The following is a 17,943-nucleotide window of genomic DNA, read 5'->3' as shown; positions in this document are numbered from 1 at the left end:
TTGCAATGGATAGTACAATTTACTCAAAAGGCTTCTCTAGGAAATTCACTGCTGCTCGTGGTAATCTTCTAATTATCAAAACACTGTTTCAAAAAATAAAAACATTGAAATACCTACCAGTCCTGGGTACAGAGCAACAGCATCTCGACTTATTCCCACACTTGTAGACCTCACATGACTCGTCTTGCCTCTTAATATATGCTTACACATCACTGTACATACACTGAACTAAAACTAGTATAAAAGCTAAAAACAACTTTAAGCGACTTTGGCAAAATAAACAGTCACTTGAAATAAAAACGTCAAATGTCAATAATTGTCATAAAACATGTTGCAAATGCCCAGATACTTCTCTGAAGCCTAAACAGCCGTTAATTACATGGAACTAGAAAATATAACTATGCATTTCCGATTATGGAAACCTAATGCAGTAAACTTTTGATAGTCTTCCAACCAGTGGTCCTAAATACTAGATGAGTGGGAGAAGCACTCTGCACGGCCAAGAGATTAGTGGCTGTCATGGCTTATTCCGAAGTTCAGCGGAATTTGGCATTGTTCACAGTCAATTTACTTTTGGCCTGTCATTTTATTATGCTCCAGATAAACAAAATTTATGTCAACTTACATGTGTTTCTACTCACTAATTTTGTGTTTTGTGATTGCAGGAGGTACTGATAATCAGACATCTTAAATATCCCTGACGTGCCATATTATCAGCAGTATATATTAAATCAATCCTTTAAACCGTGTGGAGGGCAATAGCCTGGGTTGCTACAAGGTTAATGCTTTTCACTCAACAAAAACAGGGAAAAAAACTTTCTCATTGTTCTAGTCTCAGCTGCTTCCACTTATTCAGTTAATAAAGAACTAGACATTAAAACACAACACATTGAAAACAACAATGACGTTAAGACTGTTCCGTGCTTATGCAATCCTGGGTAAATATGTAGAGTCGCGGTATATGCGAAAAAAAATGCTAAAAATCCGAAAATACTTTTATTCTATGCTCTTTCACTTCCTCTTTTCAAATCAACCGGCGGAGATAAGAAATTCCAAATACTTTAGGAGATATCGACTTTTTTAATTTCATCACAATACCTACCTGCGTATTCATGCTGCGATTACCATTGTTTCTTGTTTACGAGTATCTATTATGTTTCTTATTGGACAATTTTGTCACGTGACAGTTCCGTGATTGGCCAGTATTCAAATGAACCAATACGTGATTATTTATTTATTTATTAATGTTCCGTCGGAGGTATCGCGACGTAGGCGAATGACTACATAATTTCCTTTTAATGGCAAAGGAAATGTACCCGCCTCGAACTTAGGTGGGCTTTTAACGTTTCTAATTTTAAAGTCTTATTTTTTATTTCGATATTGTTGCGCAAGTAATAAGTCACAAAAAAAATTTACGTGAGTTGTTAAATGTTCATCATTTGTCCGGGTTTGTTACGTCAGGTCAGTTACATTATAAATACTTTAAAACTAAAGAACCATTGGAATTAAATCATATTTTTAATGTACGCTTAGTTTGAAAGTATTCATAATGTAACTGACCTGACCTAATCGACCATTTTAGTTCCTACTGATCATCCTTTGTCACGGTTTGTTTGGTCAGGTCAGTTACATTATAAATATTTTAAAACTAAACAACCATTAAAATTAATTCACATTATTTTTTATGTCCGCTTAGTTTGAAAGTATTAATAATGTCACTGACCTGACCTAATCGACCATTTTATTTATTACGCATTCACGAACACATGGCAAAATAACAATAATGGCGTCGTTCAAATGGTTGTACAGGTGTTGTATTGCTAAATTAAAAAATTTGATATCTCCTAAAGTATTAGGAATTTCTTATCTCTACCGGTTGTAATGAAAAGAGGAAGTGAAAGAGCATATAATAAAAGTAATTTCAGATTTTTAGAATTTTTTTTCCGCAAATACCGCTACTCTACATGTTCAAAATTAAAAAATTTGATATTTCCTAAAGTATTTGGAATTTCTTATCTCCGCCGGTTGATTTGAAAAGAGGAAGTGAAAGAGCATAGAATAAAAGTATTTTCGGATTTTTAGCATTTTTTTTCGCATATACCGCTACTCTACATATTTACCCAATCCTGTTTTAATACGTATGAGCATTAACACAATTACTGTTTTTAAGTGCCTTACACACGTTACTTTAACATGAAGATATTAATTAGTAGTTTAAACATAAATAAAACTTACCATTTTTCTCCATGATCCACTGGAACTCCTTTTCTTCTGGGCTTTGAACTGGTTTCCACATCACCTTTGAGACAGGTCTCAAGAGGTACAGTGCCCAATGCGTTAACTCTTTTTTTTACATGGAGAGTTTCCCCAAGAGGCCTATGAAACCATGCCAAGAAAACTGAAATTGATATTATACTTTAACTAGGTATATTTAAAGAACAATATCAATATCAGTTTTCAGTTTATGCATTCTCTGAAGATGTTCTTCCTGCCTGTGTTTCATGCACTGCACGTGAAGTTCTTCTGCCCTAGCTTCAGCTCTACGAAGTTGTTGCAACTTCAACTCGTGCAGTTCATCTTCACGAGCAGCAGCCTTTCTGGCTGCCCTCACTTGCAGCCTGAGGTGAAGCTCTTGAAGGTTTTGCATCCTCACATCACCCTTTTCAGCAGCTTCGACTCTGGCAAGGCGGCGCTGAAGCTCACAGTCAATTGCACCATCACGACCGAAGGAAGGAACAGTTGATGGGGCACGCTTGCGTCTTACACACGCCGGCCTTGTCTGTGACGTTGATGGCGACGAACAGGATGCTGCAGGCATTTCTACAACAACGTCACATGTGCCCACATCTGGCGCAGGAATGCTGTTGGCAAAATAGTCATGGTCATTTGAAGCTGTTTCTGACATCTTCATTGCTTCAGCTGAGATGACCATGTCAGAGTCTCCAGTATCATGCAAAAAATGTTGTACACCAGCTAGTGCCACCTCCAATTCTGGGTCAGTTGGGGTGTCTTGAATGAAAGGACCTCCCCCAGTGGTCATGCGCTGCCTGGTGTTAGCAGCCAAAATGCGCTTCCGTTTGGCCTTTTCATTCTCCCAACATTTTTTGAGTTGAGGACCTGATCGCTGAAAAACAACATAATACTAATCAGTGGAATGAAGCAGTAAATCCCACCATATAAAAAGTAAACAAAGTAGCATTATTTAGTCACTAGTAGATCCACAAATCAAACAACAACTGTTAAATCATGTTCAGAGTGGAGGGAAATAATAACAGAAAAGGGTGGGTTCAACCATTCTCCATATACATGCTTAAATCTCCTAAACTTTAAAATTAAGAGTACTTTCACAATTCAAACTTAGTAATAAGACCTTTGTTGAAGTAATAGGTAAACAAATTACCTATGCCTATTATACCATGATTACTACACATTAAAACATGTCTAAGTAAAAACAGTGCACAATTTAATGTCCTTTAGGTAAACAGCAAATATATAGGGAAGGCATTTTCTTACAATATTGTAATTATTCCAAAATAATTTATTTCACATCCTGAATTGTTTTCAAATTATACCAATAGAGTGCTTTGCAATACTTGAAGTAATTTAATAGTACATTTAAATTAATATAAAATATTGAGAATTATTGCTTATGTTAGCTATAAAACCTATAGAATAACTATATACAGTTGGTTGGACTAGCAACATTAAAAACACTCAATAATTATTTGGACATAGCTTAGCTAGTATACTTTTCTACATTATAAATACTATAAAATTTGAAGAACTATTGGTTAAGTTAGGTTAGCTACATTCATAACCCTACTAATAAGTTACTTTGACTATTTAATTGCGATACTTTCAGTATGCACAAGTAATAGAAGATCATGGCACTTCAAGACACGCATACAATAGGCGTAATAAATAACCTAATACATAAACTTTTTTTTACATACCTTCGAAACTTCGCCAAACGAATTGAAACGTTTGGAAATTTCCTCCCACGCCTTCTTCTTGGTAGCTATGGTCGAAAAATCAGTTTTCTTGTTTTCGACTACATTTGAAAACTCCTCAACTAAAGAAAAAAGTATTGATTTCTCTCCTACTGAAAATCGATCACCAATTTTCTTACAAACAGAACCAGTACCAGTATCCATCGTAACATTCAATTCAAAAGAAAGAGAAATGACTGAAATGACGGAAATGACAATACTTTAGTACCGGAAATAGCCGACGTCATTGTTTTACACGATTCCTATTGGTCGGACTTCGTGACGTTTTGTTGACGTCATGGCATTCGGTTAAACTCGACAAGTTTCGTTATCTAGTGGGCTCTCACACTAGATACCATTTAATCCCAGCCCGGCTGACACTAGAATATTTTCAACATACGAAATCAAGTGTTAGTGGGCACTACCACTCGAGGAAGTGCTAGTGGCCACTAGGTTTCTAGTGGCATTTGTGCATTCGGCCCCAAGTGATGCTTTGCAAGTGACAGGAGATCCCGACATAACTTAGAAAGTCACATCTTCGAACAGTCATAACTTAATATTTTGAAAAAAAAAAAAAACATAATTTATAACTGTATAAGATAGAACGATCATAAATTATAAACTCAAAACTTAGAAACACATAACTTAAAAACTCTCAATGAAGGAACGCGCATCTTAGAAACACAATAACTTATAACTATCACAAATTAAAAAAGACGCAACTTAGAACTGTCATACTTTAAAAACACGTAACTTAGAAACACACAACGCCAAAACACGCTACTTAGAAGGTCATAACATAAACTGTCATTACTTAGAAAATTATACCGTGCGTGTGTGTAATTTTTCTGTTTCTAAGGTGTGTGTTTTTTTTTGTTATGACAGCACCCCCAAAAGACAGCTGAGAAATGTGTATCCACTGAGAACAGACAAATGTGAGATATGATACACGTCACAGACTATATTATTTAATAGCTAACATATTTTTACTAGGTTCACACAGTCTTTGTTCATGGTGGATACCTTGCCCAGTAGCCATTCTTTGTGATGTGTGTTTTATTATTTGTCAGTAACCCCTCATTTAAAATAATATTACGAGTGTAATGTGGGGGAACTGGGTAGGTAAGGAATAGCCCAATTATGTTTTATTACAATCTTATTAATTACTTGTGTTTACATAACTAATAATTATACATAAAAATTTTATATCACCGATCAATTGCACTTAAAAATTTTGATTTTCAAGTCACTCAATTACTGTCAAGTTCCACAGTTAGCTCTCCTCCCTGGAGCTAAGCAAAACAGTGGTTCTCCGCTTACCTCGCGCCTGTCCACACACACAGTCTTGCACCACTCAGTCGCACTCTCTCGATCCCGTCGCTCCGAGTCGCGCCACTCTCGAGTTATCTCTCAACCTCTTCGCAGATGTCGCACTTCCCTTCACTCGTGGAACTCTCAGAACTATCAGGACTCGCTCTCGCTCGGAACTCATACGGAAGCTGGCGTCACTGCGTATAAACTTGTGGCGCCCTTCTCGAACCGACGAGAGCAGCAGGGACGAGTAGCGTCATCCAGGGCCGACCCGACGCCCGAAACACCCAGATCAGCGACGCTTATTCACGTCATTCCTCGCTGCGGCATCCGTAAACCCGGAATTCCCAGGCCACTAAAAGTTCGCGGGGATTGGAATAAACTGTGTACCATCTTTAATCTTGAGAAATGATCCAGCGATGTTGAAGGCTAACCTCTCAAGGGGGCCCCTACATTGTAGGTCCTCATTTTCCCATGACTCCGGTATTGTGGTCCTTTTTTAGCCGAAATTTATTCGCATTGTCTACACCAAGCCTCCACATATTGGTGACACCTTAACCAATAGTATAATTGATGGATATTTGCTAGAGTTTTGTTCAACCCTAGATGACCACGAGATGTATCATCTTGATTTTCTTTCAAAACCTCAGCCACTAGACCCTTTGGAAAGAGTAGTTGCATGGTAACTACTTTTCCATATGGTCTATTCCATGCTCTCATTAGCAGCCCAATCACCACCCTCAAAGAATCCCACTGTGCCCAGTAAGCTCTCACAGCCCTTCGGTCACTGGAGATCTCATGCCATATTGGATATCCAGTACCATTCTCTAGCCTTATAGGTGACAGGTCAGGATTTTGCTGCTGTGCTGCTTTCAAGCTGACATTATCTAATTTATCTACCCTGTGTTATCTTTGTTCGCCGAAATGCTTGTATTCCTTAAATTTTCTCTGCCCTATTGCAATGGTTGCAGTTTACCTTGCCAGGTCTTCGGGAGAGGGCATCGGCATTGCTGTTAGTTTGGCCTTTCCTGTCCGAAAGCTGTATCTGGTCAATCCATCTAGAAAGTTGTCCCTCTGGATTCTTGAGCTGTAGTTACCACTTAAGGGTGGCATGGTCAGTGTATAAAAGTAATTTTCTCCCATATAAATATTTGTGGAAATGTTGCAGAGACATAACTACAGCCGATAGTTCACATCTTGTGACACAATAGTTGCGTTCGATCTTAGTCAAAACTTTGCTGTAATATGATATTACTCGTAAATTTACGTCTTGAATCTGAGAAAGTACAACACCGAACCCATCTCCTCTTGCATCTATGTCATGGATATACATTCAATGTCTACTGGAGTAGGCAAGTTTGGGGCTAATTCACAGGGATTCCTTGAGGTCTTGAATGGCAGTTTCACATGCTGATGTCCATATAAATTGCATCTTGTTCTCAGTCATCGGATGCAATGGTTTTGCGATATGCGAACCCATGCAAAAAGTGCCTATAGTAGGTACTGAATATCAAGAAACTCCTTACCTTATGCTTATTCTTAGGTTGAGGTCACTCCTTAACAGACCGGATCTTTTTAGGATCTGTTCGCACTCCATCCTGTGATAAAATATGTCCCATGAATGTTACCTCATGCTGGAACAATAAGTTGGGTATGGGGAAGCCTGTCGAATATATGTCCTGGATATTTCGCAAATTTCGTCCAGGTATACTATTAATGTTTTCTAAGTCAAGCCCTGCAGGAAAATTTCCATAAATCTCTCAAAAGTTGCAGGAACATTACATAACCCGAATAGTAACACAATAAACTGTTGTGAAAGCAATCTTCTCCGTATCATCGGGGTGCGCTCCACTTGCCAGTAACCACTCTCAGGGTCAGTGTAGAGAACCATCTGGTACCAGAGAGTGTATCAAGTGTGTCCTCGATACATGGGAGGGAGTAGCTGTTCTTTTTGGTGACATCATTCAACTTTCAGTAGTCCACACACAGAACCTCAGTTGACCATCCTTTTTCGCCACTAAAACAAGTGGGGAAACCCAAAGGCTCGCTGATAGTTCTATTACACCACACATTTCACATATATCCACGATCAACATCTCTGATTCTTCCATTTTTGCTAGAGGCAGCCGCCATGGTGCTTGTCAGATTGTTTCTGCATCACCTGTGTTTTTTCGATGGTAGACCAGGCTATTTTCCCAAGCTCAGTATTCCCCCAAGGAAAATTCATCATTGTTGCTTACCAGAAAAACCTGACTTCTTCTATTCCATCATCTGTTTTATTATTTTGGGATCACCTTAGTAGATGTTCTATGTTTTGGGTTCAGTGGCTCCGCATCACATCTAATAGGTGAGGAAGACTCCACTGGCCTAGCCAAGAGACTTGTTCGATGCTAGCTATTGGGCTTCACTGTTTAAGAACTCGTATTGAGAATATAAGTTTGCCAACCTGACTCGTACAACCTCACCGAACCTTGAAATGCTACGGGTGACCAGGAGCATCTTCAATCCTAATGTCATATATGGCCCAATCAGGTAGCTCACGTTGTCCCTATGATCTACCATAATCCTAGCTGCTATTATCTGAAACAGATTCGCTATCTACCACTTGCATTACAGGAACTTCTATTTATTCGGAGGTAAACAAGGCCACCGCTTCATCTTTAATAAACAGTACACGTCCTTTCATGTCAATAACGAATCCCTATCGATTCATGATGTCCACCCCTAGAATTACCTGATAGGTGATACCAGCAAAAATAAATGTTTGTGTTAAATTCCAAGTTCCCATCTTTACCTCCAAATGCATTGGCGATTTTTCTCCGGTAGCTGTTTTGAGTCTATATGGGATGGATGTTCTCTTAAACTTTTCACTACTTACAATGTCTGTGCGAACTATAGATGCTAATGCCCCTTTGTCAACAGTAAGTAAACACTGTCTGCCATTGATCCATCCATTAAGCAACAAACTTTAATGGCCTCTACGAAGTATGGATACAGGAAATACCTAGGGGCAACCATTTTCTGTAAAGCTGGCACGCGCCCCCTGTTGATCTTCCGGTTTCTCTTCCTACTACGATGTCTTCCTGCGTGTCAGACAGTCCCACTGGATGTGGCCTGGTTCATTGCAGTTAAAGTACCGCGGACGTCCTCCTGCTCTTCTGATCTTGTTACCTGGAGGGTCATTTAGAAATTTTTTTATTTTCTGAGAATATATTCTTCATTAGATGGTGTTTCTTGCATTTGCTCTATTGTAGGGCTTCAGTCCAGCTCTCTTTGTCCTGATGCTTGTAATTCCTGAGGCACTGCATGCTGCCTCGATTTCTAGTGAATGGACCATCAGATCTTCTTGTTTCAGGCCAAACGAAGAGTTTGCTGAACATCTGTGTCTCTGAGTTCATCTATAAATCACTTGTGGATAGCTGCTGGTGGAACTCTTTTGGTTCTTCTGGGTAGGCAAGGTGCACGAGTTGCTCAATGTCCCCTTCCAATTCTTGGAGTTTTTCTGAAGATCTTTGTTGATGTGTCTTCAGGGTTGTTCTAAACACCTCACCTATGTGTCAATTCCCATACCTCAGCTCAAGAGCTTCTACTAATACTCAATAGTATTTCTGGTCTGGGACTGATATGGTCTGCAGCATCTCTAGTGGAGATTCTCTCAGGACCAAGACAAGTGCCGTAGCTTTTCTTCCTCGCCCCAACCATTTACTTCTGCAGCTGCTTCGAACTGTCTTCTGTACACTGTCTTCAAAGATTGACCATCGAAGGTGTGTAGTTTGAATTTTGAGTGGATGCTGAAAGTGCCTTTCACCTTAAAATCTTTGGTGAAACGCTTATTGTTCGAAGCAGCAGAGATTTCATTGATCATCCATTGGCACTCCACGGTTACAGCTTCTGTACGAACTTTTAGTGTCATATTCGAGCTGAATTATCTGTTGTTTCTGTTGTGCGAGATGCTGCTTCAAACACTAAACTTTACCCTCGAACTGAATTCTGGTTTCATCGATTCTCTTCTTTAATTCTTCTTGAGCAGCAACTATTTCGTTTACATCTCTTCTTGACCCCTCTTCATTTCTCCTTGTTTCTTCTTATTGTCTTATATCTCAGTCTTCATAGCATTCTTCATCTCCTACTGGCAGTTCTTAATTTCATTCATCATCTCTTGGCTATTATCAATTTTATTCTTCATATCTTATTGGCTATTATGAGTTTTATTCATCATCTCTTTATGGTTTATCTCCATTTTATTATTCATCTCGGCCAAAAAAAAGCCATTATGTTTTTGAGTTCATCGGCCTTTCAAATACACTACCAGCCTATCACTTCTGTCTTATGACTACACTGTAATTTCCCCTAAAAGGAATCCTAAACCTCTACTAAAAACTAACAATAATTTTACTACTACTACTACTACTACTACTACTACTACTACAATCAAAATTTACTTCAGTTCTTAAACTACATAACTCAATTCTCGTATAAATAAATTTGTAAAAATGTTTTACTTTTTTTTTAATTTTAGATAATGAAACTGTACACTAAATCTATTAATTAGGGTTATCAAACTTCAGACACCAAAAAATGTTACGAGGATAATATGGGGGAACTGGGCTCGTAAGGGATAGCCCAATTAAGTTGTATTACAATGTTATGATTTACTAATATTTACGTTACTAATATATAATTGTACTTAAATATGTTTGATCACTAATCAATTGCACTTAAAAATGTTTATTCACAAGTCACTCAATGTCTGTCAAGTTCCACAGTTCGAACTCCTCACTGGAGCTAGGCTCGAAAGTGGTTTGCCTCTTACCTCGCGCTTGTCCTCACACACACAGCCTCGCGCCACTCAGCCACACTCTCACAGTCCCTTCGCTCCTCGTCGCGCCGCTCTGGAGATGTTCTCTCACCCTCTTCATCGATGCCACACTTCTCTTTACTCACGAAACTCTCCGAACTCTCGGAACTCCCGCGGAGCCCGCCGTTGTCGCTTATATACCCGCAGCGTCCTTCTGGAAGGGACGAAAGAGGCTGTGACGTCTCGCGTCATCCCGGGCCAAATCAACGCCCGAAACACCCAGAACAGCGACGCTTAGACACGTTATTCCTCACGGCAGCCTCTGTAAGTCCGGAATTCCCAGGCAGCTAAAGGTGAGCTGGAGCGAAGGGGGATGGATAGCAAAGACCCTTGTAATCCGGCCAGGCACGGGTGGCATGCCTTACGCCAATGGACGGCGCTTTACATCAGTGGCCTTGCGGGGCCCGCAGCCAGCTCCGGACATGGCGCGAGTCGCGGTCCTGTCTGCATTCGTAACCACAATCATCCAATAAATATACCGAACCATGTGCGGCTCATCCAGAAAAATCTTAACCTATTCCCGGATGAGCTAGGAATTTGAAGTTTTAAAAACTTACAAGTTCTAGCCTGTAACCAACGCAAAATTTTAAAAACGTAATATTGTTAATTTTGTATTATCTAAATGAATTTTTAAATGACTGATGCAAATTTAGATTCAAATGCATAACTTTGTTGAGATGTCTATCCTGAATAAACGGGAACATCCATAAAAAAAATGTTTGCATCAGCAGTAAAGGATTTTGTTAGATCTAAAATGTATGGTCCGTTTAAAACTTTGTTGCTATCGCCATCGATCATATATACCTTAGTTAGAGATAGAATATTTTTTATTTTAACTTTTAATGATATAAAGAAATTATTAGATGTTCCTACGTTTCAAAAAGGCGAGTTTTCTCCGCCGAAGAAAAGGGATTGGAAACTCGCCCGGTGTAACCTATCCTTCGAGGAGAGAGGCACACGCGCCTCGCCCCTACCTCCCTGGAAGAAGTGCCTGAAGGGAGGCGGTGGGAGGGGAGTCAGGCAAAACAGCGTGAAACTGTTTTCGAGAAATGTTTGTCAGATGAGGACGTCTCCCCCTCCACTGGCGCAATCCTCGGCCCACGATCTCTGGAAATAGTAGTCCCTCCTCCGCCGCGGGGAGGCTATAAATAAAGCTAACGACGCCGCGGCGACCGCCACGACAGCCTTACACAGCTGTCCGAGGGAAGTTTTTTAACAGGCTTGTTTCCTAATTTATTTCTCTTATTTGCTTTCGTGATTTTGCTTATATATACATGGTTAGTCATTTATAAAAGGATTCTCAAATAAGTGTTTTTGGACAACGTCTAATAAATTGATGAACGCCAGCTGCACGCACGAAAAAGTGTCCCGTTACGCACATTGTCCCATTACGCTGTGTCCTGTTACGCCGTGTCCCGTTACACTCATTGTACGTTTGCTCCGCATCTATCTCTCTTCCACTCGATTGTAACAAACATCGATTTGACTTTTTCGAGGCACATTAAACTTGAAACACTCCCATTCGTTTTCTACAATTCCTATCATCGCCCTATCCTTAACAGAATAACACAGATTGGAAGAAGTTAAATAGCAAACATGTATAAAAGTTATAGTTTTGTTGACGTTGTCACGTTAAACTATCGTCCGTAAACCGACTTTACAGACAACCAATTTTTTCAATGGTTCTGAGGATCTTAGAGAGCTTTTATATGTATTTAATTCCATGCATAGTTGTGTATTGGTTTTTTTGTATGAAATAAACTCGAAAACTTTTGTATTGATTTTAAATACTATATCTGTTATAAAGATGCATAATTACAGATCCACGTAGACAAGGTTTCAGTTTTTTTTAACACGCTTTTATTAGATTCACCTGTATGAATGTATGTTTGTATGTAACGGAACCTTTGAACTCTATTTTTACCCACTTTAAAAGGTCAGATTAATTCGAAATTTTGCACACTTGTCAAGGACCGATGACAATACAATAATTTAAATATTTTGTTCCATTTTTCTGATCAGGATCATCAGGATTAACGATTTCCTTCCGGAGAGGGAACCTGAGAAACGGCTACCACATCCAAGGAAGGCAGCAGGCGCGCAAATTACCCAATCCCAGCATGGCGATGTAGCGACAAAAAGTAATGTACGTGCAAGAGGGTGACTAACAATATCATGTCGCTAAACCAGGCACACCTTCTATCGAACCCTTTGGTTGTCCATTAATCGTGGGAACAATAATGGGATGTGAAATGATTAATATAAAGATTAAGAATAATTTACTACAACACAAAAAAGATAATAGATTGGTGAATAAAAGACAAAGGTTAATATAAAAACATCAAAACTCCCAAGTGAAGAATTAGGAGAGAAAATGAAAAAAGACGAGTCTATATATGAAAATATATAGAGCCTCGAAATCGGAAGAAGACACAGCAACTCGTTTGCAGCAAATGCGCCAACATAAAGCAGAATCAAGAAGATCATGTAAAGCGAACATGACGTTAATGACCATATGGGTTTTATCACGGAGATTATCTGTTCATATTTTTGATATCAATTGTTATAATTTCTTACTAGTTATATACTGAAATGTAGAGTTAGTGTCAAATTAAGTACAAGTAAGTAATTGAACTGATAACAAAACAGACCTACTGACGCATCGCTGTGAAATAAGTTTACTAAAAAAAATCTTCGTTTCACTTTCTTCATCCTGTTATCAAGATGATAAACTTAAATTCTACGACCAGAACAAAAAATATAATGAACAACCAGCGTTAATTACAATATACCTCCGTCGAATTCCGTGTCTCTGTAGACGGAATATTAATTGTTATAATTTCTTACTAGTTCTATTCCGAAATGCAGAGTTAGAGTAAAAATGTGGTACAAAATACCCAAAGCTTTTTCCACGATGACATTAATTCTCTCGTTAGTCATTTTATTCTTATATTATGAATTAATTTTTAATTTTTAGTTAGATTAACTATAAAACGTGTGTTTTTGTTTTTTAAAATATAATTTATTTACTTAATTTTCTTTTAGATATAGCTATATATAATATTAAATACGGAGACAAATTATTAAATTGACTGCACTGAAGATACAAGTTTTTGCCATCTTATAAATCTCCATGGACACGTCAGCTGTATTTTTCCATCTGCGTGCGTTTGATATCATTCTATATCCAGACTTCTCAATGACAAAAGACCAAGATAACATAGCGAAGAACAGCGATATACGAGCTGTGTTAAAAAAAAGTAAAGGTGAGTTTGTAATTTTGCGGGTTGTATGAGTCCGATTCGCGAAATTAGTTCAATAATTGTGTTGGTGAACATCTCTGAAAAATATCTGTATGTACAATGTTGGCCATATTAGATCTTTAATTTGTTGACAGTTGTTAAAAATGCGATTTGTATTTTAAATTTATTTTTTTAAGAAAATGGATCAGACAACTTCCATTTAATTTTATTAGAATGTAGTAAAGTGTAGCAATGTTTTAGAAATGTCAACTTTTTTTGCCACAGGAACACCAGGAGTCTGGGGCCGGACGCCTGGTGGACGACTGCCCGCCGCACTCTGGCATTGTGCAGGTAGCCGCACTTGCTGGCGCGAGACTTTCCCTTGCTCAAGAACTTGCTGAGCCAACAATATTCAATGCAAATACTCTGATCCGTTTTCTTAAACAAATGACTAACATTACAAATCGTCTACGGTACCAAAACACATTTAACCGTTTTGATAGCTGAAAACCAACTAAACATCCAATATGCTAACAATGTATAGATGCATTTCAGACGTGTTTAACAACGAAACCACGAAAATATTTTGCGAATTGGAACAATACAACCTGCGAAATTAAAAGAATTCCAGTTTGTTTTTGAACACATCTCGTATATACATACTTTGAATATGAAGTATTGATGGGTGAGACACTAAGGCATAAACAATTGCTTTCAAGTATTTCTTGAAAGAAAAGTTTCCCTTATAAAAACGCTATATACTGTTTTAATCGTGGTACCACAGCTAGAAAACAGTGGGCCTAAAAGAAATTTGCTTATTTATTCGAATAACTATGTTTAAAATTGTAATGATCATTTTTGTTTCCGTTTATTCTTTCGCGTTTTTATCCCGGATGATTATTAATTTTCACAGCGTTTTAGATACTAAACAAATAACACGCATTCCAATCCTGATATAACATTACACTCTCAAGCTTAGAAGCTTCGTTATTTCAAACTTTTAAATATTTATAAGTCAGAAACAATAATCACATTAAAAATTGACACTCCTGGTAAAACATAAAAATGTTTGACTAATGACATGTCAGGGCACTAGATGGCATATATAAAACCTTTTTTAATAGTGCGTAGTTTAGATGTTTTACGTCATGATTAATAGGTTGTGTGCATTAACGTAAACAAAACAGTAATATATTCGAAATTTCATGACTATTTACGGTCATGCAAGAAGTTAATACCGTAATAATATAAATAATGATTCATCTTGAGAAAATTTGCGTGTTTTTTTGGGATGCAGTACATATTTTGTCTTTATTTGCAGCTTGTCTATTATTATTGGTTCGTATTAACGAATGCAGCTCGTTATGCATTAAACTCAACCAGTGGGGAAGCACATACTGTAATGCAGGAAGTCCGAAATTAGTCCTTAAATAACTACGTGATGTAATGTATCCACGCACGTTAGAAGTGAAACTTCACAGATAAAGGTATTATGACGTATAAGAACGTGTAGAGGTACGCTAGTGAGTAAGTTGCTCTGCTAGTGCACAATTGTGCAGTTATGCAAGAGCGCATGTATACAAGTGCGAATATATGTGAGCTTTAATGCAAACATGCGATCGAGCGCTCCACTGCTGAGAACCCTCGCTCTCTCCACCATCGAACGCCCCACTCCTGGTCGATGGAATGTTCATTTTCCGTCGAATATTACACTTCCGTTACGCTCTGACGACGTCATCACTTCGACTTTCTCTATTCCAGCCATAAGAGAGGTTACAGTACATTTATGACTATCTTAGCATAAAAAAAATCTTCCTTTATATTTATGACATAGTACGACGTGTGTGTTACGTTCTGAAAATGCATGGATTATATAATATTCCACAGGAAATGTGTTTTCATTCATCCTTGTGTTTTTTTTTTTTTTTTCCCCTTTTGCCATTAGATGTTCTGATTGTCTGCCTGGAACACGAAGGCAGTTCGAATGGTGAATGTACAGTTAGAGAAGGGGTGTGTGGGGGGAGGGTGGAACGAAGGGAGGGGTTCATCCGGCCCGATATGTGATTAGGAGCGGGCGGGCGTGTGTGCGCTCGACTCCGCCGGACACGGCCGTCTAATGAGATACGTGTCTCGTGTATCTCCGAGGCGCCCACGTACTTCATCATCGGGCGATCCGGTGATTGGCTGCCTACCCGGCCAACCACCGGGTACGCCCGCCGCGAGATCACCCCCCTCTTCCTTCCCTCAGACTCTGGAATTATTGGCCACGGGATCATTCCTTCCCGAAATGCACGGGCATTAAGAACGGCTTGGTAGAACCCGACTAACTAAGCAAGAAACGTGGGATGGTATGAAAGCATTTGTGCCGTGGAGTTAAGACCTGTGCCTGATTTCTGCCTTCCCTAATATGATTTATGCCATTTTTGGACAGACCCACTTCCGGGGCTCCCCTGGAATTAGGAGGCCCCTCACTGAGGGAGCCCACTTGCTTTTTCAAAATCGTGAATGCGAAACACGGTTGATAAACGTTGTAGTGTGTTACGACTTCACCATTTATGGCACCAAATGTAAATGCTCTCACGCTTTATAATAGCGTATTTTTCTTCTATTGTATGATTTAGTCAATTTATTCATCATGGCAAATACTGTAATAAGTCATAGTATCTATGAACTATAGTTATATTCGTGTTAAGGATGGAAGTTATAACTATATATGGGCGCAAAAAACTAAAGGGTACTGATACAGGTTATGTATGTTTCAGTTTATTAGTTTCGGGAGGTACTTAGTGAACTTGCAGGTAATGTGTGATAGTTATAATCTGTTTGTATTGCATTGAAAAGCTTTATACAAGTTTTTAGCTGGATATGATGTTAATTTATTTTTGAAGACCTGTAGTGTTTGGTTATCGGTGCATTGTGCGTATCCCTTTATGGTGCTATTACCTTTTGTTTTCCGCTACCTTTGATCCTTGGCAGATCAGAAACGTATGGTCATGTTGCAAGTTGGTGTTGCATGTCGTCGAGCGACGCGGAGATCCGCACTACTCTTTGAAGATGACACTGCAACGCTGATGGGGTGATTTCCCTTGCTGTCGGCACCCCGTGACGTCGATCTCCATTCCGGCAGTCTGCTCGTCTGCCACCCACTGTTACGTCCTGGGTCCTGCTCGAGCATCATGGAGATGGCCACCTTCAGACTGGTTCGCTGTAACGACTTCGCTGTGAACACTCTCGACTCGTCGATCTATAATGAATTTCAGCTCTTCGCTTCGCAACGGTGTCGACTTTTCTTTCGCTTGAAGACTTCGTATTGCATCTAAAGCTGTTCTTTGTAAATGTGGTGGTGACTCTGTTCATGACTTTACGACGGACTTACGCTGGTCGGTCCTATTTCTAGGAAAGTATTTAAACGAGCAGGACAGATGGGTAACTCTCATGGCAAGGACTTGGCAAGGACTTAACCCATATCTGGGTCTTTGAGGATGGGGGGTTGAGCCGACTTGGATTTTTAAGTGCCCGCCGCGGGACTGCTGATTTCTCCTCCTCTAGGTCCTATTTTCCTTCCTTACCCCTCCTGAGTTGGACCTGTCCACGCTGCGCATTCGTCGACTTCATGTCGAGGCTATATAAAGACGTCAATTTGGTTAACTCGGTCTTCTTCGGCGTACTTTTGAATTGATATGTTGTAGACCAACCCTGGTCGCTAGTACAGGCGGGTGCGTGGGCAGCATTCAGCGTAAGTAACGATCGTTAGGGATACTTATACTTTTTCTAGCAAGTCACTTTGTTTCGGCTCGCCCTTTGAAATTGACTCAATGATGTGTTTAGTAGAGTTAATATGATATAATGGATTTTCGATTAGATTGTAGGGCATTATTTCTGCCGTAATCTGAGTTACCGAGTTTGTGGACGGTCCAGATTTGGCAAACTGCACAAGCATGTTCACGACTGAATACCGTTCGGGTTAAGCGCTTCATGAAAGTTTTTAAGCACGTTGCATGACTGACACATATGTAAAAGCTATTGTAAGTTTAAAGAGGTGCACATGTTGTTCGAGAACGTAGTTAACTCTGTGTGGTGTACGTGGTTGTCTGCGACATACACCTGTCTGCGTAACCTTGAACCTAAAGAGACGGCAAATCTATTTTGTAACGTCTTGTTGAAATTAAATTTACAGAACAGTATTGTGCGGCACACGAGCGGTGACTTTTGTATTAACATGTAACTTTCTTATTGCGTTTTTGTGCAAAAACAAATATGTAAACAAGTTCCTATAGTGAATGTGAAAATGTCATTGAATGTGCTAAAGAAATAAAAACCGCGTGATGGTAAAATAAACAATCATGTTTAGAAAGAATTTGATTTTTTTTCTTTCAGAACGTGCAGGGTTATACAGTTGCTTGTCTTGTATGAACTTGTAATACTACAGTTAATACTATAAACTATCCCTTTCTCTTTGTGAACATTAGTTCACGCCATATGTCATAGTAAGCAGCAGCACCGTCTGTTACAAATTCCTTTCCTTTACTTCCGTCGTATTCAA

The sequence above is a fragment of the Bacillus rossius genome, chromosome 14, assembly GCF_032445375.1.
Source record: "Bacillus rossius redtenbacheri isolate Brsri chromosome 14, Brsri_v3, whole genome shotgun sequence".
Classification (NCBI taxonomy): Eukaryota; Metazoa; Arthropoda; class Insecta; order Phasmatodea; family Bacillidae; genus Bacillus; species Bacillus rossius.
Note: the sequence above shows the minus strand (reverse complement) of the source record.